This window comes from Simochromis diagramma, unplaced genomic scaffold (genome assembly GCF_900408965.1).
Source record: "Simochromis diagramma unplaced genomic scaffold, fSimDia1.1 OVJJ01000596.1, whole genome shotgun sequence".
In the NCBI taxonomy this organism is placed as follows: Eukaryota; Metazoa; Chordata; class Actinopteri; order Cichliformes; family Cichlidae; genus Simochromis; species Simochromis diagramma.
The window spans coordinates 18,829,397-18,844,764 of NW_024387245.1; positions in this window are offsets into that span (position 1 = coordinate 18,829,397).

Here is a 15,368-nt window from a genome sequence, read left to right on the forward strand (position 1 = left end):
GACATCGTCAGTTCTCAAGAAAAAAGTTGTCAGGTATCAGACAAAAAATTGTCAGGTCTCAGTTCTCAAAAAAAAAAGTTGTCAGGTATCAGACAAAAATTTGTCAGGTCTCAGTTTTCAAGAAAAAAGTTGTCAGGTATCAGAACACAATGTACCAGACAGAGAGAAGATCTTCCTGCAGGTGGCGGTGTTGTCATGTCCCACCCAATGACTGTATAAAAGATGGACGACACGACAGCTCCCCAAAAATGAAGCCAAAACGTCTCTATCGCCCCCTGGTGTCTGGCTGCAGTATACGTCATAAACCCCGCCTCCTCCATGTTAGCGGATGGGACTGGGGTCAGACTAAAATAAATTTATTCTCCTCAGATAATTTTTTTTCCAAAGATTCTTTCTTTTGTTATCAATAGTTCTCATCACGCTGATTGATGTTCAAGGGGTCTCTTCTCCCATAAGTTTGATTCTAATTCCTACCACGGTGATGTTAAATTGGGGTGAAACGTCATCATAACAGCTTTGACTGGCAGCTGCAGTCACGGAGAAACTTGCGTATCTCTGTTCGGGAATAGCAGATAGAGCGTAGGCTCTGAGAGGAGGGCCAGCGTTTACGCTACGAAAACACGACCGAGTGTTTTTAACCTGACAGCCTGAGGTGTTCTTCAGTAAACTGGACTACCCGACAGAAGGACCCGAGGCCACGCTGCACTTTTTCGGTAAGTTAAACGTGTTTGTCAGCTAATCCGTAACTACCGTCCTTAGCTCGATCCTGAGACCTAGCTAGCTAAGATGAGGACTCGGCTGTCAGGGTTCGTTTAGCTAATCTGTGCAGGTGAATGAATTTACACCGACTAAAGAAATCAAGAGAAACGCTCCGGGCTACTCAGTCACTAATTACTGTTACTGTACTTTTATTACAAGTATTATACTGTAAAAGCAACAGGCTGCATCCTGCTTCAGCTCCTGTGCAGAGCTGAATATTAAATATGTGCAAGCAACAGCATGTTTTCAGTCTCTTGCCACATCTGTAAAGACAATAACTTAAAAAAAAAAAAGCTTGTACCTTGTAGCTCCTCATTAATCAGGAACTATGGATTAAAGTACTGTAGTGTACTGTAATACTGAAAAAAATGTAAGAGAACAACTTCAGATCCTGAGTGTGTGAGGACAGAAGAATCAGCTTTATTTCAATTTTGAGGGATAAAATTTATATTTGAATTTGATGGTTCTGTTCTCTTTGATTACAGGAGCTGCCCTCAAATTCAGACCTCAGCACCACCCAGTGACAGCAGACAGATCATCCAACAAGTTCACATGTTAACTGCAAAATGAACTGATGAAAACAATACAAAGGTTAAAGTACCACATGTGCTGTAGTGAAAGCTGCAGCTGTTTTATTGATAAAGTTAAAGACAAAAAAACAAAAGGATTAATCACCCATGTAACTGTGTCACTATATATCAGCATTAACAGGACCTCAGTTTTTATCTCAGACCTGCACAGCTTCCGTTTTAAACACTTGATGTACTCAGCTGTATAAAGAGCACGTTTGAGTTTTTCTAATACAATTAAATAAAACCTGATGAAGGTCAAAGGTCACAGTTTTTTGCAGATAGTGTGTTATTTACCATAAAGTGATTCAGAGTTATTCATACCAGAGTAACCAGAGAGGATCATATCTTTTTAAATATATAACTTTCTACAGGACTGAATATAATATCTTTATGTAAAAGTCCGGAGCCTCTGGGGAGTATCCGAGTATTTATAACATTACACAAACCAAAGGTCTCCATCACAGTGTTCATGAAATGCTGGGTTTATCCATCTCCTGGGGCTGGCCTACGGAGGAGTGCTGAAGATTTCCCTGTGAGGGAGCTGCTGGTGAAGATCATGAGTCCTGCTTGATCAATGCGATGAGCTTCAGTCTTCCTGGTGTTTCTTAAATGATGCCTCTTTCAGTGGGTCAACAGAACTTCTGGCACAGGACAGCTGTGATGAAAGAAAGGGAAGAAGTTTCTCCAAACCTCTGGACCCAGGAAACCCAGCTTGGTCCTGATGGTCTCCCACACTAGTTTCTCTCCAGGGTGACTGTAGCTGTTATACATAATATGGATTATTATTAAATAAAAAGAACAAATTAGACTACACTACTGAAACCTTCTGCTGCTGTTTTTAAAGTTTCCATGTTACCAGGCTGAAGAGATTTAAACAGTTTTAGATCCATTACACTCACAGTCTTAAATGTTAAAATCTCAAAGGACAGCATTATATTTTTGATATTAACAGTAACTCTGGGCTTTTGTGGAGTGTGTAGCCGATCTCATCGCTGTCTAAAAATGGATTAAAAAAAAACATAAGAAGTGCTGAATCCTTCAACAACACAGACTATTAGAGTAGCAGCTGTCTGTGTGAAGCACTTGCTGCAGGGTTGCGCCATGAATGTATTCAGCTGCCAACAAAAAGCAGGACTCAGTGCGGGCAACTGCCATGAGTCTGACGATGTTGGGGTGAGACAGTCTCCTAATAAAACAGAAACATCTCCGAATAAAAATCAAAAAAATCACATTTCACCACTGTCGCTAGCTAGAATGAATTAGCCAGACAAAAATAGTACTGATTTTGGTTTCGTACAAAACTAGCTTTCCTTCTCTGATATGTAACTTTCACAACATAACCGCAACTTAATATAACACAACTGTGGCAAAAATATGAACAAAAGTTAAACTTACCTTGTGTCGTTAGGAGCCTGAACCGCGGTAAAACTCCGGTGAGGTCAATGACCTTACGCTCTCACGTTGATGACGTATTTGGAACTCAATTCGGGTGGGACATGACAACACCGCCACCTGCAGGAAGATTTTCTCTCTGGTACCTTGTGTTCTGATACCTGACAACTTTTTTTTTTGAGAACTGAGACCTGACATTTTTTTGTCTGATACCTGACAACTTTTTTTTTTTGAGAACTGAGACCTGACAATTTTTTGTCTGATACCTGACAACTTTTTTCTTGAGAACTGAGACCTGACAATTTTTTGTCTGATACCTGACAACTTTTTTCTTGAGAACTGAGACCTGACATTTTTTTGTCTGATACCTGACAACTTTTTTCTTGAGACCCGACTATGTCCTAAAATGTACACTGTACCCCATAGTGAGACACCTCACTCATGTTATCAGAGAATGGGGGTTACGGAATAGAGTAACCTCAAGTTATGTCATTTGTATTTCAGTTTTACTCCATAAGGAAATACGTACTAATTAAAAGTAGTTGGACGCTACATCCTGACTTCGCGCATTATTTCAAGTGTAGCTACTGCTGAATTGTGTAGCGCACACACAAGGAGAGCAGGATACTCATAGCATTTTATAAAACTGGTATAAATAGACTTTGATTAAAAGTGCAATGTTTATATTTATTCTTTATTCAGCATTAGATATAACCATGAAAGACTTTGTTTTTTGTTTTTTTTATAATAAATCAATGCGTTTTTCTTTCATTTACATGTGCTCAGTTGATTTTCTACATTGGTGTTACAGCTCATTGCAACCACAATTTTATCACTTTAATATAAGCATCCGGTAGAGGAGGAATTTTTGTTATGAGTCATAACATATTATAGTGAGGATTTTAAAAATAAGCATGACAGGAGTTATTGCGAAAATCCCCCAGGACTGAACTCCTTTGATATTACAATATTCAAAAATGAGAATAAAAGCAAAGTGAAGGACCTGATGTGTTGCACACAGGGACCATTAGTTACAGGTGATCATTTCTAATGCAAATGTTAACATTTAATTTTAATTCTTTCTTAAATCCTTTGTCCTATTATATTAATGAATATTTTATATTCATTAATTGTCTAACCTACACTGAGCCCCTTGTTGACAGAACATGCAGGCTTGTATGTAGAATACAACCAAACCGCATTCACACACAGAAGATATATCAAATATATCTTACTAGTTTCCTAGCCTGTCTATATTTAAAAAAAAAAATGCTGACATTGTATCAAAGACAAAATAGCTAAAAATATATAATTCAGTTTGGTATGAGGTTATGCCTCCTAGTTGAACCATGTATTGTGTTCTTTCATTTTGTCACACTGTGTTGTTCCATCATTGTTTCCGCTATGAGCACATAAAAGAGGTAAACTGCTTTGTTTGTGAATACCTTTTATTAAAAGGTAGAAAGGTGCAGTAAATGTCATGTTGCAAGATGAGTATCCCCCCAAAAGCAAAACCCCATTAAATCCTTTTCAAAAGGTTACACTTTTCATAGAAGTGGCCTGAAAGAAAAATCAAAATCAGGGATACTGATTCCCATGGGGTCCTCTGGAAACTGTCACCCTCTGATTAGTTCTTGTGCCTTTGTCCTCTGTGCCAGACAAAGCTTCCCTGCTGTGAATAATTAAGGTGTGCAGGCACTCTGCTCTTATATTTTTGCTAGAAGACTACTACAACCAGCTTATATTTTCTTTACAATTGTTCCAGATTGTACTTGCTAAGATTGGAGATGTTGAAGGAAATGACAGACATTAAAGTGATCTCCAAAAGCTAACCTTGTTAAGTCTACATGCTTATTAACAATAATTCTACTGAATTTGTTTTCAAAATCATACCTATTCATCTCAGCCAATGGGTGAAAACAATGACAAAACTAATAAATAATACACATATAAATTACACTTTGGCAATATATGACTATTTGTATGACCCATGATCTTTCAAGACCCTCATATGCAGCTCATGACAGATCTATGCAAACATATTAGTCTCATACTGAAAACAGCAATGATAGCAACATAGCAAAATCTTATTTATTCTGTACCCCCAACATTTTTTTTCTGAAGAGTGACTAATAACAAAACATGAACTAGAAAGTGAAATATTTACATTATGGATTTCACCAGAACTGACACTTTTTGGTGCCAAAATTTTGAAAGCTCGACATTACTTATTACTTTTTCATTTGTTTGCTTGTTTTTTCCAGTACTATAGGTAGCATGCAGCAAATATAACAAAGAAAAGGTTGTCAAAGAAAAGGATACTGGAATACTAATCAATATTAAAATTACTATTAGATTAGGAACTCATTTGCAACAATATTGATACCAAAAGTAATGCCTGGTCCAGCTAACTTCAGACAGAACAGCACATTTAGCAAATGTTCTTATGGACTGACACCTAAGCCTTTATGACAGCTTTCGTGAGGTCAGTAGTGCAAACATTATTATTAGCTGCTTAACTATTAGCTATTACCCAAGTTAGCGATCATGTGCATTGCACATTATTACAATTAATGTAGCATCTAGCAAAGGCTATAATTTCTGTCTGTCTGTAATGTTAATAGACAGCAATAATTTAATAGTATAACACAATTATTTGTTTCTTAAAAAATGGTTACATTTCCTGTCTAAAGCTGTCTAGAACTAACAAACTAACAGCAACTAGTAAGAAACAGCAGCAGGGTCCTTTATAAACTCTCTTTGATCTCTCAAAAATATGGTTCCTAGTCACCAGAAGCACAGGAAACAATTAGGGCTGTAACTGGATAGATTTGCATGAACCATTAATGTTCCAGTCTCCATATAAATAACAACGTTAGTTCATTTAGTTTTGAATTATTTCCCCGAAACACTGAGTATTTCCCTAGGTATTGGTATTGAGTTTGAAATTCTTACATTGTGAGATCCCTTATCTGTTGTGCAATTGAAAGCAGCATGAAGACAGAGTTAACCCAAAATTGTAGCTACTTACTGTACTTTTTTTTGTTGTTTTTGTTATTATTTTCCAGTATCTGCTAAATTCTCTTAATATGTGAGCTATTACAGGACTGAAGTCATAGTGTTAAATTATGACAGTGCATTATAGTGTATAGTTTTGTCACAAGGTCTGAATATAATTAGGCCAGTAGGTGAAGTAAGGAAACTAGGTCATGAAGACTGAGTCTAAAGAATTTATTGGTCACTCAGTATCTCACTTTTTAAGCGTTCTGCATTTTTGGAAGAACATGCCCTAGCACTCTGTTGAAACATGTACAAGTCAGTGCAGATAAATGCCCTCAGTTCTTCAGTTTTTGCCTGTTCTACAGTGTGATGAGAGCTTGCAGTGGAAAACAAGTCAATAATGATGGTATTCTTCCTAAACTCTTCTATCTGTACCAAAGAACAGCAGGGTACATCCATGCAATTTTGTTTTGTCCTACGTTAGTGTATTTATTCAAGTGTTGCTAGTGGAGTATGAATCATTGATGGAGAAATCACTGATGTTCCTCAAAGTGCAACAGACATTCCAGTTTTTTTATACATCTATCCATCCATCCATTTTCATCTGCTTATTCATGGGAAATTACTATAATGGAAATTTTAGAAAATGTATGTTTATCTGGAACCAGGCCAGTTTCTGCTGAGTATTAGTAGGATATTTTTAGTATAACCCCATTTCCCCCAAAAAGTTGGGACACTATGTAAAGTGACAGTGTTTGTTATGCTTCTCTTGCCTCGGGCTTCCCATGTATGGGAAGGGCAGGAAGGTGTGCTGTCCTCATGTTGGGCTTTTCAATATGCAGGTAGAACAGTAGGGAAATAGCAGTACTGAGCCACACCAAATACACATTACTGTAGATGGGGTATGTTTTGTGGCTCAGCTGCAGGGGAGGGGTGGAGCAATAGGTTCAGGGGACAGTGTCAGGAGAGGCTGGCCGACACAGCTGATTTTCATCATACTAATCACACTTTATCCTATTGCAGTAGAACTGTAGTAACAAAGTGTTACAGTGACCCCCAACTTACCAGCCCGACACGTTGCCATAACCTGAGGTGTTTCAGGCTATGGCAGAGGCTTGCCAGTGGCCTCCAGAGGAGTGGGCATTGTGACTGCTGCTACTGCTCTTCTTGTCAGGAGAGGCCCAGACGGCAGCAAGTGTTGAGGGGCCGCTACGCGGATGTCCGCAGGGCCATCCTGGATTGGGTCTCCCCAGAAGACCATCATCGCCGGTTCCGGGGTGGCCCATGGGAGTAAAGGGCTGGCCCTGGTTCGACCAGGGGCATTGTTGGAGGCACAATGTCAGGGGATGCTGGCCGACACAGCTGATTTTCATCATACTAATCACGGGCTGAAAGCGGACTGTGGACCAGAGGTGGGCTCAGGAGGAGAGAGAGCTGACCAGAACGATGAACTCTGGACAGCATGTAAACAAACATCAACTAAAATTGAAAATGAGAATTCTGTCCGTGTGTGTATGTGTCATGTCAGGGTCAGGGTAGCAAAGTTTTACAGGAAAATAATTTCGTAAAATTAAAATAGCTTGTTAAAAGCCAACAATTTGTCATGGTATCAGTCAGTATGATTAGTGTTTATAGCATATGTAACTTCGTCTTATGGTTCAGTGAGCTTACAGATATTTCTGTGATAGAATAGAAGAAAAGAATCTTAATAAGTTTATGTATGTTATACTTCTTCCCCACTTCTTCCCTCAAAGAATACTAACCCCTCTCTGAAAAAGGGGATTTGAGAAAAGCACTAGAGGTAAAGCTAATCATCAGGTGCCCAGTTAAATATTTGTATGAACTTTTTTGTTTAAATATGCAATTGAAGCAATATCTATTTTAAATATGCATCAATTTGCATTTTAAAGTAGAAATCCAAACACTGGGTAAGGCATTTAACTTTGTTTTATTTTGCTGCCACATTAGAGTCAAAGGTTTTAAAACTTTACAGTGCTTTTTTTATTACTTTACAAATCAGAAAATACTCCAAACATACGCAAAAAAGGTTTTGTTTGTTTTTTTAACAATCTTTAAGAAATAAAAATAATAAGTCCGGCTGTCAATAATTTAAGAACAAATCCATCCCGAAGCCTAGTACATTCACTTACAATCCACTCCATTACTTACACCCTACTAGTACTGGGTTGGACGCCCTGTTGCCTTCAGTATTTGTGACATAGAATCAAAAAGGAACTGTAAACATTCCTTAGAGATTTTGGTTCATATTAACATGACAGCATCACACAGTTGCACAGATTTTTCAGATGTATATCCATTATTCAAATCTCTCATTCCATCACATCTCAAGGGTTCCCTGTGTAAAGCCAGATTGGGATCTGGTAACTGTGGAGGCCAGAGAACAGTAAAGTCCCTGTCACGTTCAGTAAAATAGTTTGAAATGATTTAAGCTTTGCGACATGGTGTATTGTCTTGTTGGAAGCAGTCTTGAAAAGATGGATATACTGTGGTTATGAAGGGATGGACTTGGTCAGCAACAATACTTTAGTCAGCAGTGGCTTTTAAACGGTGCTCAGTTAGTCTAATGCCCCAACATCTAAGAAAATAGCCCCAATAATAAACAACACTACCAGCAGCACTACCAGAACAATTAATACAAAACAGGGTGCTGTCATGCTTAATGTAGTTTAGGCTAAAGTTTTTATTGTAGTCTTTGTTGGCTTTATGTTAAGTTGAGCCTAGGCATGAATTTCTGTTAATGTAAAGGCATATTTCTTATTTTTGGTATGGTGTGTGACAAACAGTTTCCTTAAATTGAAATACTTCTATTTCGGCAGCATGTCTCAGCTCACTGCAGTGACTGTTGAAAACAGCTATTTTCTCTCTGCTCATCAAATCAGTCTTACATTTTGTATTGCTGTGTGCTTAGAGGGGTGCAGCAGCTCCCGTTTCAAACCTTCAAAGGCTTACTGTATGCAGTGTTATACGATATGAGTCAGATGAGCAGAATCAAAGGGCACTGACAGTAAAAGCTGTTCCATGGTTTGTGGTCTTGTTTGAATTGTCCTATAACACAAGTGTTCCTCAGACATCAAAAGGCTAAAAATGCCAGAGTGAAACTTGCTAGAAAATGTGTAAGGTTTTGTTTTTTCCCCCCAAGACTTCGGGGTGGAGGCAAAGTCATGGGAGATTTACGAGCTGGTGTTCTCTGCTCTTTAAAAGGATGCATAAGGGAGTGTGCTTAATGATTTATTACCTCATGCCACCTTGGAAATCAAAATGGATTTTAGAATCTGCTCAAGTCTTAAATCCAGACCTGGAGAAATGTGATTTATGTAAGTGACATCAAGAGCCCTGTATGTTCCGCTGTGTGTCTTAGCAAGCATGTGTGAAACAGCATCTTGGCCTCATTAGCCACACTGAAGTTGTGTACAATGCAATGTGCCCCCCCTCCCTCCCATATTACAACATTTCATGAAATGCAACAACTCCAGTATTATTATGCAGTTTAACACGGATGGGTCACTACCACATGAAAACATAAAAGTTGTCGATGAGCTGTATGGCAAGTTTTTAGTTATTTTGTCATGTTAATTGCTGTTTTTTCATTGCTTCTATTCTTTAGTTGTACCCCTCTATGACAGCTGTCACCCCTTTTTTTCTGTTTCCATTAGCCATTCAGCACCGCATACAACCGTATGTGTCATTGCTCAGGTGAGCCATCCATCTCCGAGCCTGGTTCTTTCTGGTTTTCCTTCCAACTGTTGTCAAAACATCAAAACATTTGCTGATAGAGGTTCATCTGATTGTTGGGGTTTTCTTCTGTTTTTTCTGTATTATTGTAGGGTCTTTAGCTCACAGTATAAAGCATCTTGAGGCAACTGTTGTTATGATTTGGTGCTTTATAAATAAAATAAAATTGAACTAAATTGTATTTTTCTTGGTGTTGTTTGTTATATTTGGGCACTTTAAGCAATGAATGTTTTATTATATTTATATTTATGCATGCCAAAATATCCTTGGGCAAGATACTAACCCCGTGTTGCTCGTGAATGTGTATGAATGTTAGATACTTAGCACTTAAGCTTAGAAGTGCTTGTGTGAATGGGTGTGATTGGGTGAATGAATTAGTTGTATAAAGCGCTTTGAGTGCTCAGACAGAGTAGAAAAGCGCTATATAAGAACCAGTCCATTTACCATTAAATCTTCTTCCAGTGTGAATAAACTGGTACTCCAAAACTATTCTTTCAAAGTAGTTTCCCCGACACTGGTTATTTTATTCTGACCAAATAAAAACTGCGAAGACACTGAGGTCAGGGACAACTCTACCTTTCAAAGAGATGATTTAACAAGCAGAGTGATTAAATCTATTTTTGTTTAGGGTTACAGTTTAGAAATGTCCCCAGTGTTTTGTTTTGTTTTTTTGTTCTTTTTCTTCTGTGCCGTCCCATTTGAAATAAACACCTTCCTTCTGATTTTAGACACTCCATTCAAACAAAATATCAGCAGGAAATGTTTTTTTAATCCAAGAATTCTAATCTATAGTCACTAGTATTTGTTGAAATACCACTGAACCCTTGCATATACATTCATCTCTTTTATTTTTTTCCTGCTATTGTTTTACCTTGAAGAAGCTACACCACTATGCTCAATTCACAAAGATGTTTCCACAGAGCTGATTTCAGCACTTTTCAAAATTGAGGGTGAGGGTGCAGGCTGTGGTTGCTTGAGTGACACCCTACTCTTCCTGTCTTACACTGACACATCAGAGCAATTGAGTTTTACAACATCATTTTTGATTCTTGCCATTTGGTGAGCTAACATTATCCCCTGCATAGCACAATTCACCTCCAGCCTAAGCAGAGGTCTAATCAGGTAGAGTAAGTCAAACTGAGCAGGCCCATTACTGATTTCAAGTGTGCTCGCAACCATAAAAGGAAGACACACACACACACACACACACACACACACACACACACACCTATATCCTTCCATTCCAAGCACATAACTTTTGGGTTTGGGGATTCTCTGCTTTTTCTCATTTAGCACTGCAAGGTAAGTTAACTAACCTTTAATGTCAAAATAAACAAAGAAAGAAAGATGATGTTAGTGGAGGTTACATCCCACTAAACTTTGGGCGTCAACTAGGCGTTGGTCATGTCTACATTGAGTCTGTTGGTCCATGACCAATTCTGAACATCTATACAACACCCAAACTTTGTCCACAATTTGATAGCCTATTGATTTATTCATTAATTTTTATTTTTTGTTATTTTATAGTTTCCTGTTTTTCTTTAACCACTTTGTTTATTTTAATTAAACTTATACTTAAGTATACTTAACTCGTATACTGCCTGTGAGAAGCTGGGGACATTTCTGCTGAAAATCCACCATGCTGCTGCTCACTTTTGTTTTAGCCAAGAACCCACACCATCTTGGAGATGTCCGCTGATCAGAGTGTCTTGAGGTAACTGTTGTTGTGATTTGGAGCTGTATAAATAAAATTGAATTGAAAATGAATTGAACTGATCACGCTGCATTTCTTTACACACTTTCTGTACAGAAAACATACCCTCCACCTACTGGAAACATGGGACTACAGAGCCTATACATGTAGAAGCATTATAAAAACAACGTCTAGTTAGTTTGACATTGCACGGAGCCCATCACGGAGGTCAATACTAGAAGTTCAATATAATTAGGAAAAAAGTTGTTCCCGGGCATTACAAAACAACCCCTTCAGTGAACCAAAATTGTACATCCAAAAATGACTTATAAAATATGTCACTCCGACGTCACTTTGCGCAGTGGGATTATTCAAGTGTTGGGTTTGTTACGCAGCATCAGAGTGGGATCCAGTGGGATCCCATTAGGGAAGTCTGTTCTCTCCTACTATCGTTTCAGGTTTTGTACATTGTTAATGTTGTTGTTTAAAGTTAGCCAGTCTTCAGAGGCCCCCTACTTGCCTGGGACTGCAAGCAGTTGCCTGGCATGCCTTGTAGAAGCTGTACCTCAGACCTTTGCTAAAAGGGTTCTCAGTGGACTCTTAAATCAAACAGCTGTCAAATGTCACGGAAATCATATAGTCTATAAGGGTGTGACAATCTAATCTTTTGGGCCATGTGCAAACCATTTCCCCATGATGATGGCAGATGAAAAAAAAAGTCATATTATAAGAAAATGCTAAGGGATTTCATTGCACACCTGGTCCGGAGGTCCATGTAGACTCCCCAAGGTGAGTTACAAAGAGCTGAAAATGGTTGCATTTGCTGTTCTTTTACAATGGTATGTATCGCTGTGATCCCAACCTACATAAAATTCACAGATGAATGCTTCTACATTTAATGAAGCAGTATGGTGATAGGCTGAAAGCTGAGAGCCTGGCAGGGATGTACAGGTGCACCACCAAAAGGCATAGTATAAATCCACCTACAGGGAGTGCAGAATTATTAGGCAAATGAGTATTTTGTCCACATCATCCTCTTCATGCATGTTGTCTTACTCCAAGCTGTATAGGCTCGAAAGCCTACTACCAATTAAGCATATTAGGTGATGTGCAACTCTGTAATGAGAAGGGGTGTGGTCTAATGACATCAACACTCTATATCAGGTGTGCATAATTATTAGGCAACTTCCTTTCCTTTGGCAAAATGGGTCAAAAGAAGGACGTGACAGGCACAGAAAAGTCAAAAATAGTGAGATATCTTGCAGAGGGATGCAGCAGTCTCAAAATTGCAAAGCTTCTGAAGCGTGATCATCGAACAATCAAGCGTTTCATTCAAAATAGTCAACAGGGTCGCAAGAAGCGTGTGGAAAGCGTGTGGATTCATACTGTCATTATATTAATGCTGCTATCCTGTATATATTGTACATACTATTGTTTGAGTACTTACGATTGTTTGGGGTTTTTTTGTACTTTTTATATTTTACATTTATATTTATTATTGAAACTTGCACCAAGGGAGTGGCACTCCAATTTCGTTGTACTCTGTACAATGACAATAAAGGCTATTCTATTCTAAAGGCTATTCTATTCTATTCGAAAAACCAAGGCGCAAAATAACTGCCCATGAACTGAGAAAAGTCAAGCGTGCAGCTGCCAAGATGCCACTTGCCACCAGTTTGGCCATATTTCAGAGCTGCAACATCACTGGAGTGCCCAAAAGCACAAGGTGTGCAATACTCAGAGACATGGCCAAGGTAAGAAAGGCTGAAAGACGACCACCACTGAACAAGACGCACAAGCTGAAACGTCAAGACTGGGCCAAGAAACATCTCAAGACTGATTTTTCTAAGGTTTTATGGACTGATGAAATGAGAGTGAGTCTTGATGGGCCAGATGGATGGGCCCGTGGCTGGTTTGGTAAAGGGCAGAGAGCTCCAGTCCGACTCAGATGCCAGCAAGGTGGAGGTGGAGTACTGGTTTGGGCTGGTATCATCAAAGATGAGCTTGTGGGGCCTTTTCAGGTTGAGGATGGAGTCAAGCTCAACTCCCAGTCCTACTGCCAGTTTCTGGAAGACACCTTCTTCAAGCAGTGGTACAGGAAGAAGTCTGCATCCTTCAAGAAAAACATGATTTTCATGCAGGACAATGCTCCATCACACGCGTCCAAGTACTCCACAGCGTGGCTGGCAAGAAAGGGTATAAAAGAAGGAAAACTAATGACATGGCCACCTTGTTCACCTGATCTGAACCCCATTGAGAACCTGTGGTCCATCATCAAATGTGAGATTTACAAGGAAGGAAAACAGTACACCTCTCTGAGCAGTGTCTGGGAGGCTGTGGTTGCTGCTGCACGCAATGTTGATGGTGAACAGATCAAAACACTGACAGAATCCATGGATGGCAGGCTTTTGAGTGTCCTTGCAAAGAAAGGTGGCTATATTGGTCGCTGATTTGTTTTTGTTTTGTTTTTGAATGTCAGAAATGTATATTTGTGAATGTGGAGATGTTATATTGGTTTCACTGGTAAAAATAAATAATTGAAATGGGTATATATTTGTTTTTTGTTAAGTTGCCTAATAATTATGCACAGTAATAGTCACCTGCACACACAGATATCCCCCTAAAATAGCTAAAACTAAAAGCAAACTAAAAACTACTTCCAGAAACGTTCAGCTTTGATATTAATGAGTTTTTTGGGTTCATTGAGAACATGGTTGTTGTTCAATAATAAAATTATCCCTCAAAAATACAACTTGCCTAATAATTCTGCACTCCCTGTATATGTATATTTTTTTGATATATATTTTTGATTACATCATTTTGCTTCAGTTATATTTTAGATTAGATTAGCTATAATGAAAGATTAACATTCAGGTATATGCACATATATATTTTATAATCATAATGAAGTAAAGAAAGACAAATATAAGTCAAACACATTTTTACTGACACACATACATATAACATTTAAAGCCCTTCTTTAAAGATTTTTTGTTTTTATTATTATTGTTATTTTTATGTGAATAGAGTCACAATTCCACAGTGTGATAGGGATAAACCCTGCAATATATCATTGAGCAAAGAGTCAATGACGCTCCACCTGGGGAGACTTCAACCCTCATGTGGGCAATGACAGTCAGACTTGGAGGGGAGTTACTGGGAGGACCAGCCTCCCGGATCTGAACCCAAGTGGTGTTTTGTTACTGGACCACAGTTCGTTCATAATGAACACCATGTTTGAAAATAAAGGTGTCCATAAGTGCACTTGACACCAGGACACCCGAGGGCACAGGTTGATGATCGATTTTATAGTCGTATCGCTAAAACTGTGGCTATATGTTCTGGACACGCTGGTGAACAGAGAGGCTGAGCTGTCAACTGATCACCACCTGGTGGTTAGTTGGATCAGGTGGCGGCTGAGAATGCTGGACAGATCCGGCACACCTAAATGTGTAGTGAGGGTGTGCTGGTAAAACCTGGCAGAGGCCCAAGTCCACGAGATTTTCAACTCACACCTCCGGCAGAGCTTCAATTGCATTCCAAGGGAGACTGGGGACATTGAGTCTGAATGGACAATGTTCAGCAACTCCATTGCTGAAGCTGCTGCACTGAGCTGCAGCCGCAAGGTGGGTGATGCCTGTCATGGTGGACACCAGTGGCGAAGGGAGCCACCAGGCTGAAGGAGACCTATTAGCCTTGGTTAGCCTGTGGGACTGCAGAGGTACTGACAGGCCAAGGGGACATGGCTCAGGCAGTGGCTGAAGCAAAAACCTGGGGGTGGGAGGAGTTTGGAGAGGCCGAAAAGACTTCGAGACTGCCTCGAAAAGATTCTGGCAAATCGTCAGGTGACTCAGGAGAGGAAAGCGGTGCTCTACCTGCACGCTGTATAGTGCGGGTGAAGTGCTGCTGACTTCGACTGAGAACATTGCTGGGCTGTGGAAGGAATACTTTGATGACCTCTTTAATCCCACTAGCACGTCTTCCGTGATGGAAGCCGAGTCTGGGGATGACTTGTCTATTGACGACTCAGAGGTGAGGTCGCAGTTAAACAACACCTTGGTCACAGGGCCCCTGGAGTGGGTGAGGTTCACCCTGAGAACAATTTTGTCAAGGTCGTGGAAAACTGGACTAGCTCTTTACTTTCGAGGATACTTGAGGGTGCATGATAGTTTGCCTAACCAGTCTATATGTGTTTTGTG